The following is a 16,910-nucleotide window of genomic DNA, read 5'->3' on the forward strand; positions in this document are numbered from 1 at the left end:
TTAGGACAGAAGGTTATCAGGCCTCGCTTTAGACTGACAGGTTTCACTGTCAGAGCCCAATCGCACCTCTGAACCCCCAAAAATAAAATAAAACACACACTGAGAACGGCTAATGAGTAAGACTGGGGATATATACTGTTCAAGTCCAAATAATTCACACCATCCTGTGAAATTTAGATTTTTCTGGATTTTGATTCTTGCTGATTTTGATTCTTGTTGCTGTCTCGCATCTTCTGAACCAAATACCACACGCAAAAATAAAGTAAAACTACTAAGAACTACTAGAGAACTACGATTAAGTAATAAAGGCTGTACAGGTATTGTTCTTTATTAGTTAATGCTATTAAATAACATTAAATAATGAAATTGTGACCCCTTAACTTGGTAAAAATATAAAATTTGTTGTTTTTGTGTGTGTTTGCAATAAATGCTTTATTTACTTAGATTTTTGTCTTGTTTCTGATCCAAATATCTACAAATTTTTAAATCAAGAAGCATTTTCTAGACAAGTAAAGAATTTGTGTTGTTTTGAGAAAAGATTAGTCAAACATTTTCCATAAATCTATAATCTAGTTTTCGCTTTGAGATCAAATCATTCTGCTTCCCCATTGGCTGATTATTTAGCTTGTTTTAATGAAAAACTTACTTAATTTAGACATTTAGCAATAAATCTGACTTACACTCACCGGCCACTTTATTAGGTGCCTTCAGAACTGCCTTAATCCTTGGTGTCAGAGATTCAATAAGCTACTGGAAATATTCCTCAGAGATTTTGCTCCATATTGACATGATAGCATCACACAGTTGCTGCAGATTTGTCGGCTGCACATCCATGATGCCAATCTCCTGTTCCACCACATCCCAAAGGTGCTCTATTGGATTGAGCTCTGGTGACTGTGGAGGCCATTTGAGTACAGTCAACTCATTGTCATGTTCAAGAAACCAGTCTGAGATGATTGGCGCTTTATGACATGGTGCGTTATCCTGCTGGAAGTAGCCATCAGAAGATGGAGACACTGTGCTCATAAAGGGATGGACATGGTCAGAACAATACTCAGGTAGGCTGTGGCGTTGACACCATGCTCAATTGGTGCTAATGGAATGTGTCAGCAGAAATGGAGACTCATCAGACCAGGCAACGTTTCTCCAATCTTCTATTGTCCAGTTTTGGTGAGCCTGTGTGAATTGTAGCCTCAGTTTCCTGTTCTTAGCTGACAGGAGCGGCACCCGGTGTGGTCTTCTGCTGCTGTAGCCCATCCGCCTCAAGGTTGGACGTGTTGTGTGTTCAAAGATGCTCTTCTGCAGACCTCGCTTGTAACAAGTGCTTATTTGAGTTACTGTTGCCTTTCTATCAGCTGGAACCAGTCTGGCCATTCTCCTCTGGCATCAACAAGGCATTTGCGCCCACAGAACTGCCGCTCACTGGATATTTCCTCTTTGTCGGACCATTCTCTGTAAACCCTAGAGATGGTTGTGCATGAAAATCCCAGTAGATCAGCAGTTTCTGAAATACTCAGCAGCCCGTCTGGCACCACCAACCATGCCACGTTCAAAGTCACTTAAATCCCCTTTCTTCCCCATTCTGATGTTCAGATCGTTTTATGACTGCAGCAGATCGTCTTGACCATGTCTACATGCCTAAATGCATTGAGCTGCTGCCATGTGATTGGCTGATTAGAAATTAGCGTTGGACAGGTGTACCTAATAAAGTGGCCGGTGTATGTATATTCTAATATCATATTCATGCTCAGCTCTACTGTATGTGTGACAGAAGCGCAGTGGGAACAAGAGTGAATGTGTTTAATATCAAATGTATAAAATCAAGCACTTCTCCTCCTCCAGCTCTTGTTTTTTCCACCAAACAAGCGGAAATCAATTTATTGTGCTGAAGAAGTTCCAATAGGGATGTTTGTGTCAAAGAAAGATTTGCATAACTTATTACTCTTCTGTACACAATGTTCACAGTTTACCCAGAATGCCTCACTCCTCCGCCGCCAAATCCTTTTATAGTGGCGTCTGCTTTATTTCTGTTTCCTCTCAATGCTCCTACAATACAAATGCAAATGACAAACACACTCTATTGTGCGGCGCGGACAGTGTGTGTGTGTGTATGTGTGTGTTTCCTCTTCCCTTAGAATTCAGGCTTTTCAATTTGTCCGGATCATGATTATGAAAACAGATTGTTGAATTGTTGCGTCGATTCTTTGTTTCTCTGTGTTGGGTTGTTTTGCGCTGGTGTGGAATGAATGTAAAGGCAAGATTGATGGTGAGGAAGTGCCATAACGCATTATAACAGGTGTGTGCGTGTGTTTAGTTCAGTCTTTATTTAAAATTTATGCTCTACACAACCTTCAAGTATTTATATTTGGTCATTTATAATGTTTGATTAACATTTTATTATTTATGCTCTACACAATTTATGCTCTACACAACCTTCAAGTATTTATATTTGGTCATTTATAATGTCTCATTAACATTTTATTATAGATATTTTATACAACCTTGAAGTATTATTTTAATATATTATTTTATTAAAATATCATTACAGATACAGTTGATAAAAAACAGTTCTGACAATGTAGTTGAGGATCCAAATGCAGCATCTTTATTGAGCAGAGTAATCAGGCAGGCAATGGTAAATAACAGGAGCAAACGGGCACATAAAGGGCCATCCAAAGGAGTAGTCAGAACACAGGCAAAGAGATCAGTCCTGACGGCTAACAACAAGAAACAAACAAAGCGAGGGTCAGGAAACATGGCACGGAAAGTTAAAACAAGGAAAACAATTCATGTGTAGAAAAACAAGACTCAGCAATGTGTGCGTGCAAGTGTGGTGAATAAATAATCTGTGTAATAAGTCCTTGATCAGCTTCCAGCTGTGTGTGTAATCATAGGTGAACTGGAACAGGTGTGAGGGAGGTGCATGATGGGATTTGTAGTTCATAAGGTGACAGGACTGTAGTCTAAGCGAAAGTGAATGTTTACTAGCGATCTGCAAGCCAACTAGTGCTCTATTGGATTGAGTTCTGGTGACTGTGGAGGCCATTTGAGTACAGTGAACTCATTGTCATGTTACAGAAACCAGTCTGAGAGGATTGGTGCTTTATGACATGGTGTGTTATCCTGCTGGAAGTAGCCATCAGAAGATGGAGACACTGTGGTCATAAAGGGATGGACATGGTCAGCAACAATACTGTTGACCAGGCAACATTTCTCCAATCTTCTTTTGTCCAATTGTGGTGAGCCTGTGTGAATTATAGCCTCAGACAAAAAAATAAACAAAGTGAGGGTCAGGAAACATGGCATGGAAAGTAAAAACAAGAAAAACAAGACTCAGCGATGTGTGTGTCCTCATGTGGTGTATAAATAGTCTGTGTAATGAGTACTTGATCAGCTTCCAGCTGTGTGTGTAATCATAGGTGAACCGGAGCAGGTGTAAAGGAGGTGCATGACAGGATTTGTAGTTCATAAGGTGACAGGACTGTAGTCCTGAGTGAAAGTGAATGTTTACCAGCGATCTGCAAGCCTAGAGCCTCTCCTGTGGTTTGTAATGTAATGGGCAGCACAAATGTCTTGATACCTCAGGCTGTTGATGTTGATCATCCACTCTGCAGATCTCTCGCACGCCCCCCATACTGATTGTAACCCCAAACCATGAATTTTCCTTCACCAAACTTGACTGATTTCAGTGAGAATCTTGAGTCCATGTGGGTTCCAGTAGGTCTTCTGCAGTATTGGTGATGATTGGAATGCAGATCAACAGATGATCCATCAGAATAATCCACTTTCTGACACTTTTCCAAATGATCAACTAGAAGTCAAGATATTATTTGTTGCTCTTACAACTGGGATCCACCACAAGACTCTTGTCAGGTAATATATAAGGGTGCGCCTGGCCACTCTGTGAAGGAAACTCATTTCAGCTGATTATATCCGAGATCTGGTCCTTGCGGTCATGACCCAAAGCTCATGACTATAGGTGAGAGTAGGAACGTATATTGACCGGTAAATCGAGAGCTTTGCCTTTCGGCTCGGCTTCTTCTTTACCACAACGAAGCGATCCGCCTGTCTATCTCACGTTCTATCCATCCCTCATGAACAAAACCCCAAGATACTTGAACTCCTCTACCTGGGGTAAGGACTTTTCTCCAACCTGGAGCTTATTAACCTCAATTATTAGAAATTAAACTATTAAGTTTAGAAATGTAGAAAAAAATCCAACAGAAATTGGTGGAAAAACATTGATAAAAGAATAAATTCAGTCTTCAGCTGCATATATCAATCTGTGCTAAAGTGCTTTAATAAGTCCATAAATGAGAAACATGCTATTGAAGGAGGTGCAGAGATTTCCCTCATTCATTCCCACAGCCTAAATTGATGGGATTGAATATTAAGTTGGTCTGTTTATGATGATTTTCTTGTTTATGTGTGTATCTGAGAGCTCCAGTCCTGCGCCGCCGTGATGTTTTGCCATATATTTTTGCGCTGGATCTCTCTATCCCGTGCACACCTTGCGCTCTTCAATTCTGCGCTGGCATTGGTCTTTTTTTTTTACCTGAGCCCTGACCTGCTTGCCAACTCGAGCGTGACGTTTTCATTGTGCGCTTTAGCATTTAAAGAAGCGCTTTAACAACCTTTGTTGCGGACACAAATGATGCAACATTTGAGAGTGTGTATGCTTACGCAGGTGCTTTCCTTTGAGCCGCTGCTTAATTCGCCACATCTGCACTTTTCTGCCTGCTTAACACACACCTGCACAAAACCGCAATCTGTTATTATTTATTCACTTTTTTTCTTCTTCAAACTATTTTCAGAATCCAGCCGCAGGATTAAGAGCTAAATGATTGCCCATCTTAAAGTTGTGTGTTTTGTCTACGGAGAAACCTGCGCGTTTGGTGTGTTTATTTACTTTATTGGTCATTTGTAGCATGCATGCACTCATTCATATCTTTCTTTTAATGCTACGATATTGCATACACAGATAATTAATTTTTTTATTATTTATGTTTTTATTTATTTATTTTTATTTACTTTATTGTAGTATTCAAACACTATTTTATTTATTGTTATTATTATTATTATTATTATTATTATTATTATTATTATTATTATTATTATTATTATTATTATTATTTGACTATTTTCAGAATCCAGCTGCAAGGATTGAGTGTTAAATTATTATCGCTGGTAAAGTTGCTGTTGTGTGTTTTGTTTGTGTGTTTATTTACTTTATTGGTCATTTGTAGCATGCATGCACTCATTCATATTCTTTTAATGCTGCGTTATTGCGTACACAGACAATTAAAAAAATATACATTTATTATTTATATTTTATTTATTTATTTAATTTTATTTACTTTTTTATTCATTTATAGCATGCATACACTTATTAATTAATTAATTAATTTATTTATTTATTAATTTATTAATTTAACTATTTTCAGAAAGCAGCTGCAGGATTAAGAGCTAAATGATTGCCGATGTTAAAGTTGTGTGTTTTGTCTACGGAGAAACCTGTTTTATTTGTGTGTTTATTTACTTTATTAGTTATTTGTAACATGCATGCACTCTTTCATATCTTTATTTTAATGCTGCTCTATTACATACACAGTTGCCATTTTTTAAAACTTATTTATTATTTATGTTTTTATGTATGTTTTAAATAATTTGTTTGTTTTTATTTATTTATTTTAATTATATTAACTTTTTTTATTATAAATTTGTAGCATGCACACTCTTTATTCATTTATTTATTTATTTATTTAACTATTTTTTAGAAAGCGGCTGCAGAATTGAGAGCTAAATGATTGCTGCTGTTAAAGTTGTGTGTTTTGTCTACTGAGAAACCTGTTTTATTTATTTATTAACTTCATTGATAATTTGTAGCATGCATGCACTTATTCATATCTTTCTTTTAATGCTGCAATATTACTCACACATTTATTTTCTTTTTTATTTATTTATTATTCATATGATAATTATTATGATTTATTATCATTGAAATAAGAATAGAATAGTCAAAATAATTTATTTATTTATTGTTTATTTTATTTGACTATTTTCAGAAACCAGCCACAGGATTAAGAGCTAAATGATTGCCGCTGGTAAAGTTGCTGTTGTGTGTTTTGTTGATGGAGCAACCTGATTCATTTGTGTCTTTATTTACTTTATTGGTAATTTGTAGCATGAATACACATTTGTTATTATACAATTATTTATTATTCATGTTCATATTTATTTATTTGTTTTTTATTTATTTAGTTTGTTTATATAAGTTTTTACTTATTTAACTTAAACTTTTACTTATCCATTATTAATATTTTTATTATTATTATTATTATTATTATTATTATTATTATTATTATTATTATTATTATTATTATTATTATTATTATTATTAATTTACTGTATATATGCCTATACTTACTTTCATAGTCCAATCACAGGATTTTTAAAAACGTTTTATTTTATTTATATATATATATATATATTTATTTATTATTATTATTTTTTTCTATTTTCAGAATCCAGCCACGGGATTAAGAGCTAAATCATTGGAGTTGTATAAAGTTGCTGTTGTGTGTTTATTTCCTTAATTATTAATTTGTAGCAAGCATGCACTCATTCATTTATTTATTTTAATTTAACATAATTTGATTTGATTGTAATAATTTATTAATGTTTATAAAAAAAAAAAAAATATATATATATATATATATATATATATATATATATATATATATATATATATATATATAATTTAATTAATTATTTAATTTTTTACTGTGTTAACTTTTTATTTCCAAATGTATTTAATTGGAATGCACTGACTCTATTTTTTTTAATGCTGCGCTCTTTATTGCACACACACTTTTTTAAATGCATTTTTTTGCAAATGCTTCTACTTTCCATTAAAAAGAGCGCGCTTTGACAGTTGCGTTAATTTAAGTTCATGTTTGATGCATTTTTAAAGAGATTTCTGTAGCACACGCGAGCTCGTCTCTCAAATAATTTAATCATCTGTCTAATCACACTGAATATTTAAATACATCTAATGTCTAACATGCTCAGTCTCTTAAGCAGTCATGGAAAAGAGCTTGACTTTTTTTTCCCTCCCACCGCACACACACATTCACACAGATACGGCCCAATCATAGGCTCATAATTATATGTGTGTGTATCAATATTAGTGAGCGAGTGTAATCAAATATAGATGCAAAACTCGTAACGGATTACGCTAGATTAATGAATAAAGAATAAATACTAAGATTGATGGTGAGGAAGTATCATACTCCATTATTAATTTGCAAAGCTTGTACATATTTTAATGCATAATCTTTCAGAAAATCTTAGATGGATCCTTGAGAAATGTCAATGTATTATATAGCAAACGTCCTCACAGATTAGACTGATTATATAATTATTTGACTGATTATTATTTATTAGACTCAAAGTATTATTTGTTATATATGAAATCTTATATTTAATAGTAATAATTTACATTTTTTTACATGTTTATTAAATGTATTTTTCTACTGCAGGTGAATTGAAGAATTGCTTTTTTTTTAACATGACGTGTTTTTTAAAATAATATGTTTAATTATGCAAATGAATAATTGTTTAATTGAATATAAGCTAATTTGCATACATTTCAAGCACAAAAATATGGAGAACGGATTAAAATTAGAAAGATTAGATTAGTAAATTAGAGTCAGATTTTTTACAGAAGGGGATTCGGGAACTTTTTATTGCTCCATAATTTCAGAAAATGTTGCAAACAGTCTGAAAAAATGACATTTTTGTAAAAACTGTAAATATTTGGAGAAAACATGTATAAAACTGATCTATAAAGTTGTGTGAGATTTATGGAGAACATAAGTTGATGAATAAAGTGTGATTAAAATAAACATTATTGCGTGTTTGAAAGACTGAAAATAAAAACACTATAAAAGCCAAATGTTGCATGAAAAAATGATTGCTCATGCTTTTTTAAACTTAATATTTATTAATTAATTTACCATACTGTATATGAGCTTATGTTTAATCATTTGTTTGAACATTTATTAATGTTTGTTAAATCCATTATTAAGGCTGCGGATATAGAATAGGGGGCTAAAACTAATAATTATCAGCATACTTCTCCAGTTGGTGTTGCATTAAAAATAAATATTTTTTTACATGACATTTTTTAAATATATTTTTAAGTATGCAAATTAACAATTTAATTGAATAGATGCTAATTTGCATACAGTTTAAGCACAAAAATCTGAATATTGCATTAAATTGAGTCACAAAATCAAAAGTCAGGGTCCAAATACTTGTTTATTTTTTGTTTTTGTTTTTTTTGCATATTATTATTATTATTTTTGTATATTTGTATATTAGAGATTTTTACAGAAGGGAATCTGGAAATTATGTTTTATTATTCCCTAATTCAGAAAATGTTGCTAACAGTCAGAAATAAAATTCAATAAAATTATATTTGTAAAAATATAAAAAGTGATTGTAAAACAATTTGTAAAAATTAAAAAGAAATGAAAAAGATATGAGTAAAACTATAAAGTATGAGCTGCTGAGGTGGAGCTTTATGGACAAAATATTCAGTGAAAACAAAAATCTGAATATAAGTAAGTTGTAAATGAAATGTATGTACAGATGCACATGAATAAACCTCAATGTGTGTTTCGGACATATCGTTTCCATAATACAAACACTTGATTAATGTACATTACACTTGTGTGAATAAGTATACACCCTCCAGACCCTACAGTATATATTCTTAAATCCCACATATGCATGTTTGGCTTCTTTGGAGTGTTTTATTGGGCAAAAGTGCATTAAAAAAACAACAACAACAAAAAAGTGTGTATTTGTCTCCATTTTTGAATGCATTTTTGGGTACAATATAAATATTGCAAGCAGAATTGGATTTAAAAATTACAAAAACAAAAATATTGCTTTATTTGCATGAGCACATAATCAATATGCTTATTAATTTGCATATAAAACTCCTATTTTTAGACATTTTTCACTAATTGAGATTTTCATCTCCAGTTGAGCAGCTCCAACATGCACACAAGCGTCTGTTATACACAACATCTTATTCTCCAAATATTTACGTTGTTTAAACTCAATGTTGCTTCTTCAGACCAAGATTTTCTCAATTATGGAGGAATAAAAAGATCTAAAAATTCTCTCATAAAAATCTGTCTCTGATTTAGTACAAAAATATAGATTGGTGAAATGCAATTGACTCTAAAAACAAACACACACACACACACACACACACATGCTCCATCATCTAATATGATCCAGCATGAATAGATAGATAGACGTTGTAGTAATCTATTTCTGGTGACAAGGCTTGAAGAGTCTCCAATAATCTCATGACCTCCACATCTCTGTCATTCAGTCTTTCTCTCTCACACACACACACTCACTCACACACACACACACGTGCACACAGCCTTCCTCCTTATCCCTGTTTTGCCAAATCCATTGCTTCATTCAGCGCACAGTAAATAAAAGATGAATATTTATGGCCGTGGCATGTCGCCTGGCTGCAGACTTGTGTAGGTTTCAGAGGAATCGATTTTTACAAACTGTGTTTTGGATTTAATTCAGCGCCTGCAAGCATTTGCATAGAAATAATCTGCGCTGAGTTAGATTTAAAGGGATGGGTGGAGGGGAAAGCTCCCACCGTAGGACATATTGCCCCTTTTAAAGCACTCCACAACACTCTTACATCTTTATTTGGCTTTGCTTTCGCACGTTACTCCTCTTTACTGTTGCAATTTGTCAGGTTTGTCTTTCTCTCTGGTCTGTAGTTTGCTGGTCATTACAGCAAAATGAGGTTATATTTAATAATTAATTAATTCAATGCATTTTTAAGGCAGCAGATATTGAATAGTGGGATAACACATGTTAGGGAAAATATTAATTAGACTTTTAGTAAAGAGAAGCATAATAAATATGAAGATTATATGAAATGTTTTATCGTTTGCAACAGTTCATTTGAGTTTAAATGCTTCATTTTTATGCTTAGATTATCCTAAAGATGTTCGGTGACCAAACTCTGATTTTAACGAATATAACTGTTAAACAATACAATTAATACACCTGTTAATAACTAATAATTATTAGCGTATTTCTCCAGTTGATGTATTATTACATTAAATATGGACTTTCAGATTTTTTTATATTACATTTGGTTAAATGTTTAAATATGCAAATGAACCATTATTTAATTGAATATATGTCAATTTGCATGCATTTTAAGCACAAAAATCAGAACATTAAATTAAAAGTCAATCTCAAAATCACAATTCAGCCCTCAATTTTTGTTTCTTTTCTCTTTTTTTGGCATATTAGAGTAATTAATTATCATTAAATTATATGTTTTAATATGTAAATGATTATGCACATTATTTAATTGAATATATGCTAATTTGCATACATTTCAAGCTCAAAAATCTGAATTTTGGATTAAAATTTAATCACAAAATCACAAAACAATGTTGTTTCTTTTCTTTTTTTGGCATATTGAGTCAAATATTTCTACAGACAAGAATTTGGGAATGTTGTTATGAGGTAATATTTAATAATTGATTTGAATGTTTAATAAATGCATTTTAAGGTAGCTGATACACTCTGAGAAATACAGGTACAAGAGCTGTCACTGATACCTTTTTAAAAGCTACATATTTGTACTTAAAGAGTCCTTATTAATACCTCAAGGGTACATATTAGTACCTAAGATGTATGAAAGAGTACCTCTTAAAATTTTAAGGTACTACTACATACCTTTGAGGTACCAATATATACCCTTTAAGTACAAATATGAACCTTTCGAAAAGGAACCACCCCAGTGACAGCTCTTGTACCTTTATTTCTGAGAGTGTATAAAACAGGGGAATAAAACTAATAATTATCAGCATACTTCATCAGTTGATGTACTACATTTAATATATATATATATTTATAATAACAGATTTTTTAATTATGTTTAAATATGCTAATGAACCATTATTTAATTGAATATATGTCAATTTGCATACATTTCAAGCACAAAAATCTGAAAATTGGATTAAAATTCAATCACAAAATCAAGTCAGCTTAAAAAATTCTTGTATCTTTTTTTTGTTGGTATATTATTCAATTCAATGACTTTCTTTAAACATTACAGTTTTTTAAAGATATGTTTAACTATGCAAATGACCTATAATTTAATAAAAAATATGAAAATTACTTTATTTGCATATGCACATAATGAATATGCATGTTATTTTCATGTAAAACTCATATTTCCAGTAATTGAGTTTTTACATTAATCTCCATTTGGGCAGCACCAACATTCACACAAACATCTGTTATATACAACATCTTATGCTGTGAATATTTACATTGTTTAAGCTCAGTGTTCATTTTTCAGATCATTTGCATCACTTTCTGAATTATGGAGGAATAAAACCTTCAAAATACATATATTTTGCATTTGACACTTGGCAAGTGTTACCTTTACCCCCTTTGCAAAATATATTTCTGCTGTACATTACACTTGTGTGAATAAGTTTACACCCCCCTGACCCTGTTTATTCTTAAATCCGCCGTATGCACGTTTGGCTTCTTCAAATGTTAGAGTGTTTTATTGGGTGATTGTACAAGCATTCATCAATACATCGAAGCCCAGCACAAAGATGTTCTTCCAGCCCGTCACACGCTCACACATGCACAGACACAGCGCTCATCGACATTCAAACACATTATGATCAATAGGATAAACAACAGATAAACAACAGACAGGGATTTGTCAATATTAACAGTGTGTTGTTGGAGACAATTGGAAAATGATGTTTCCTCGTTTAATTAATGGCGTTCGTGGATGAATGATGAAGCCGATAGTCTTTCTTTCCATCCCTGCAAAGTTGAGTGTCTTAACTTTTCCCTGCCACCGATGAGCAAACTCATCAATTAAAGAGGATATCTCATGGAAAAATCACTTGTATAAGAGGTTTAAACCCAGTTGTGTGTCAGCAGTGTGTGAATATCTCCAGCAGCCTCTAATGATAAACATGAATTAATTGTGTTTGTTATAATCAGACTTGATGAACACTTTGATTGACATTCTCCATTTGTACATGTCATCAGAGAGGGAAAACCCCGCCCACTAGTGACCATCTCTTCCTCATTAGCATTTGATGTTAGTCTTGATTTGAATATGCCACTATGCTGACACATAGGCATTTGTAGCTCCGCCCTCTTCTAATAAGAGCACAGTCTCATTTGAATTTAAAGTGGCACACTCAAAAAAATGATTTGTTGGACTTACATAAAAAAAGAGTGTCAAGTGGTTCCACGTAACTGTGTTGAGTAGTTTCTACAAGTAACAATATAGTTGAATGAACTAAAGAAATCCAGGTAAAGTTTACAAAATGTTTCTCAGTACATGCAACACATTTAGACGTGTCATTATTGCATTTTAGTTATATGTATATTTTACTTAGTAATGTTATGTAAGAATAATTAACTTTTAGTATGTAAGGTGAACACGTTTTTTTCTTTTTTTTATTCACTTTTAAAAGTATGTGCTCTACAAATGTAAAACTTAAATCATCAAACATATTTTTAGAAACAAAAATAATTTATTTTTTGCAAGGTTTTGCAACATACAACTGCTAAAACCCATAAAACTATTTCAATTTCACAGGTCCTTAGAAACAAATACACAAAAACATCAAAGGTTTTACACTCAACATTTACAAGGTCTTTTAATGTGCAACTGGCTTCAAGAATCTGAAATAATCTTACTTTGAAAAATTAAATACATGGAATGTTAAAATACTGCTAAACTCTATTTCTGATCTTAACAATGAATAGTAAGAGTAACATTCAAAATAGCCTCTATTTTTGTAAACATCCACAAACCGCTCAAAAACAGTTTGAAAAAAATGTAAAAACAACATTTTGGTCAATAGTAAACATTCTTACAATGTGCTACTTCCTTCAAATATTGTAAGAAAAATGTATGAGCAAATTTACAAAAGAATTTTTTTTTCCAAGACTATCACGAAATGCTACAATGCTCAATTGCTGATATTTCAAAATGTTTAAGCTATTGTTAAAACAACTGGCCTCTATTTATGAAAACCACCACAAAAATAACAGTTCGTTTCAAAAAGACAGAAAAAAAAAACCATGAAAAAAAACAAAAACAAAGAATGTTTACTATTGACCAAAATGTACTTTTACTATGTGCAACTTCAAGTAATAAATTTTACTTGGAAAAAGAAAAGAAAAGTTTAAGACAGGCAGCATGTCACAAACTAATACAGTGCTCAATTTTTGATATCTCAAATCGTTCGAGCCATTAGTAAAGAAAAGATTAAAACTGAAAAATCTTTGAATTTTTGTAAATAACCAAACAATTTTAACCATTTAAAGTTACAGAACTCCATTTAAAATGTTGGTTCCATCGACAAAGACAACATTAAAACCCTTAATTTTAAAACCAGAAACAATTTAAATGTCACAAAAAAAGCTTCTTCCTTTATTTCTTTCATTTGTCCAGAATGATGTACTGATTCAACCAACAGGTTTGTTCTTAAGAACTTGTATTATGAGTAACAGTTTATGTGCATCAAGTCCCAGCAACACTTTCTGGAAAAACTCAAAAGTGTATTTCAGGTCTGAAGGATAACTGAGATTGAAGCTGTATATGACTCTCAAAGAAAGAGCACAAGCCTATGTGACTTCGCCAAGGTTCTGAAGCACATTTACTCCCTCAAAAATCAGTCCAACATCTGATGGTGGGTCACAGGCTTCTGCACCTTCAGGTCTGATGATGTAGATTCCAATGACAATATTGCCCATGTCTTAGAGTTTTCAAAGTCTGTGTCCTACAAAACACAAAAACAGTATCAATGTTCAGTCAGTTTAATTCCACAAAAATACAGATTGTACATTTAGAGAATTTTGTATCTACTGTCCATTCCTTAATCTTTCACATCACGCACTGCATTTACTTAAATAACTACTTTACTGTGTTTGTTAGGGTGGTCAAAAGTACAGGCTTCTGTGCTGAATTTTAAAAATGTGAAGAAACCAACATTCTACCAAAGAAATTCAATTGGCCAGTGTTCTTGTGCTCAACAGATGTGACTGTGAACACTGATAATCGCTTAATGCGGTTCCTTAATATTTCTGCTTAGACAAATCTGCAGAGAGACATCTTCAAAAGCTACCATACGTAAATGTAATCTGTGTAACCACTCGGTCAACAATATGAAGCAATATTATAGCCAATCAGAATCATATGTCGAGCATGTGAACACTATGGTTAATCAGCAGCCTAAGAATCTGCTCACCTGTGCTCAATTTCCTCAGAAAAATGCTAGCATCATCACAATCTTTTAATTTTAGGACTGACTGGTACCGAAGTCTGTACTTTTGACAACCCCAAGTTAAATATACTGTGTGTATTGATATTCCTTGACAATATTTTGCAGGGGCATTTTGGTATATATTCACTGCCAGAGAACACTTACTGTATACATGAGGTTTCATAGTCTTCATTAAGATACACAGAACATGCTCTGAGAATGCAAGTTCAGATGGTATCATACTGTAGAAGAGACATTAAGTGTAGACAATGAAAAAACACAATACTAAATTATGGAAATTATTTACAAGCATCATAAATACAGATAACAAACCTTGTCGATGGTAGCCATCAGTTTCCAAATTTTACACCCTGCAATTCCTCCTTTTATGGTAGATGCTGGCCAGCTTGCTGGTGTAACCATCTTGTTTTGACATAAATGTTTGAATTAGTGGGACAGTAGTGATTCGACTGAATTCAGCAGCAATCTGTGGATTTAAGACACAAGATTATAATAAGGATAACTTTCATACAAGGCACTGTCTCACTGTTTTTAGGTGGTTATGGATGTGACAAAAATTTTATATTTTATTATCTATATTGCTGCAAAAACACACATGGCAATTGAACGTGGCTAGCGTTACACTTGCAGGTAACCAGATGTTCTCCTTTGGATGGCTACGATTAAGATGGCTGTGTAGCGCATTCCACGTTTTAAATCTATGCACAAATCTATAGTGTTTCAACAACTGTGATCTTGGAGTCTTTGCACTGCCACATGCTTTCCTTGAGAAACACGAGTCAGAATAACTGTCTAAAAATGCTAAAACTCAAAAGACTCCGAAATACATTCATAACATAAATTACCATAATTCTGTGAACACTCACATCACTTTTCTTGGCAATATTTAACAGTAAAGAGTTATGAAATACTCATACCTGACAAAGCCACCATCTTCTCCTCCTCAATGTGCTTCCCGCGTTCGTTTGTCTTCTGTTCTGCTCTGGTGCTCCACCTCTAGGTAAGCAGCTACGGTATCCACAAATATCCAAACTTAAGAGGGTTTTGCGTTTTACTCCACAATGTTAAGTTGGCCAGTCAAACCCTTATTAAGTAAAGTCTACAGCACTACATTTTTGTAGAAATAACATAGTTTACTTGTGTTAATTTAATTACTAATATGTTTTATGTAATGTGAACAAGGATGGGTATAGTAAAACTAACAATAAGGAAAGTTCATTTTTTTGAGTGCAGTCACCAAAATGCCACAATTAGGATCACAGCCTAAAAGAGTCAGTTTCAGAGAGCTAGAACATTATCTGTGTGCTATTTAAAGCTGAAACTTCTAATATATACTGTCGAGCAGAGACATCCAAACCTTTGGTAACCTTTGATGTGGCCTGCCAACCAATCAGAGAAGAGATAGACAGATGATGGGGAAGGTTGTGGTGAATCCCTCAAACAGAGATCGTCATTTCTAATGTTAAATAACGTTTTGTTTGATTGTTTAATTGCTGAGCTACAAAAAACAAAACTGAAATTAAATGTTTCATATTTTTTAAAGGATCATAAAAAGCCTAAAAAATGATAGAGAAATATGTGTGGCACGTTGCGAAAACACTATTAGGACACATATTTCTCTATCAAGTGTAAATGTATTAGTTTTGTCAATAAATAAACTCCGTTTTAGCATAAATGAGATCGTTTATTGTTTTATTGTAAGAAATACATTATAAAATGTTGTGTGTGTGTGTGTATGTGTGTATATATATATATATTTATTTTTTTATATATTTCCTAAATGATGTTTAACAAAGCAAGGAAATGTTCACAGTATGTCTGATAATATTTGTTCTTCTGGAGAAAGTCTTATGTTTTATTTCGGCTAGAATAAAAGCAGTTTTTAATTTTTCATACACCATTTTAAGGGCAATATTATTATATTATTAATTTTTTTTCCGATAGTCTACAGAACAAACCATCATTATACAGTAACTTGCCTAATTACACTAACCTGCCTAGTTAATCTAATTAACCTATTAAATGTCACTTTATATATATATATATATATATATATATATATATATATATATATACACATACATATATACACATACATATATACATATACATATATACATATATACATACATATATATACATTTCCAATGGAGGTGTGCGGCTTGCACTTCAGTGCTCACACCTTCCAGATGCACTCAGTTGAATGAATGCCACGTGTCATGTGACAGGAACTGAACAATCAGCTTCAGCTTGTATGGTATATACACATTTCAGTCGATTATTTATCTCAGACAAACACAGAACACTCCAACACTGCAGTGCTTTGTAAATTTCTCCGTAAATTAAAATTTTATCGCAGTGACAATGGAAACCACCCCCCGCCATGCACTGCAACCATCCCTGAAACTTATTACAACAATATTACAACAAATAAACGCTGCTGGAGAAAGAATTAAAAGTGGACTTTTCATTTGGCTTCACAGACGCTATAAAACAGCTATTTTTCGCATT

The 16,910-nt window shown here is 32.7% G+C and overlaps 1 protein-coding gene and 1 long non-coding RNA gene across 2 annotated transcripts in view; one reads left to right on the forward strand and one right to left on the reverse strand.

Moving 5' to 3' along the window:
- Window positions 1–16,910, forward strand: part of wwox (WW domain containing oxidoreductase) — a 316,805-nt gene that overhangs the window by 163,088 nt on the left and 136,807 nt on the right. The gene's annotated exons all lie outside the window — the stretch shown is intronic.
- On the reverse strand, window positions 13,518–15,624 carry LOC130219255 (uncharacterized). Its single transcript, XR_008836042.1, has 4 exons — window positions 15,317–15,624; window positions 14,712–14,865; window positions 14,544–14,620; window positions 13,518–13,895 (listed from the first exon to the last, which is right to left on the reverse strand). It is a non-coding gene; the product is annotated as an uncharacterized LOC130219255 (long non-coding RNA).

Source organism: Danio aesculapii, chromosome 25 (genome assembly GCF_903798145.1).
Source record: "Danio aesculapii chromosome 25, fDanAes4.1, whole genome shotgun sequence".
Lineage (NCBI taxonomy): Eukaryota > Metazoa > Chordata > Actinopteri > Cypriniformes > Danionidae > Danio > Danio aesculapii.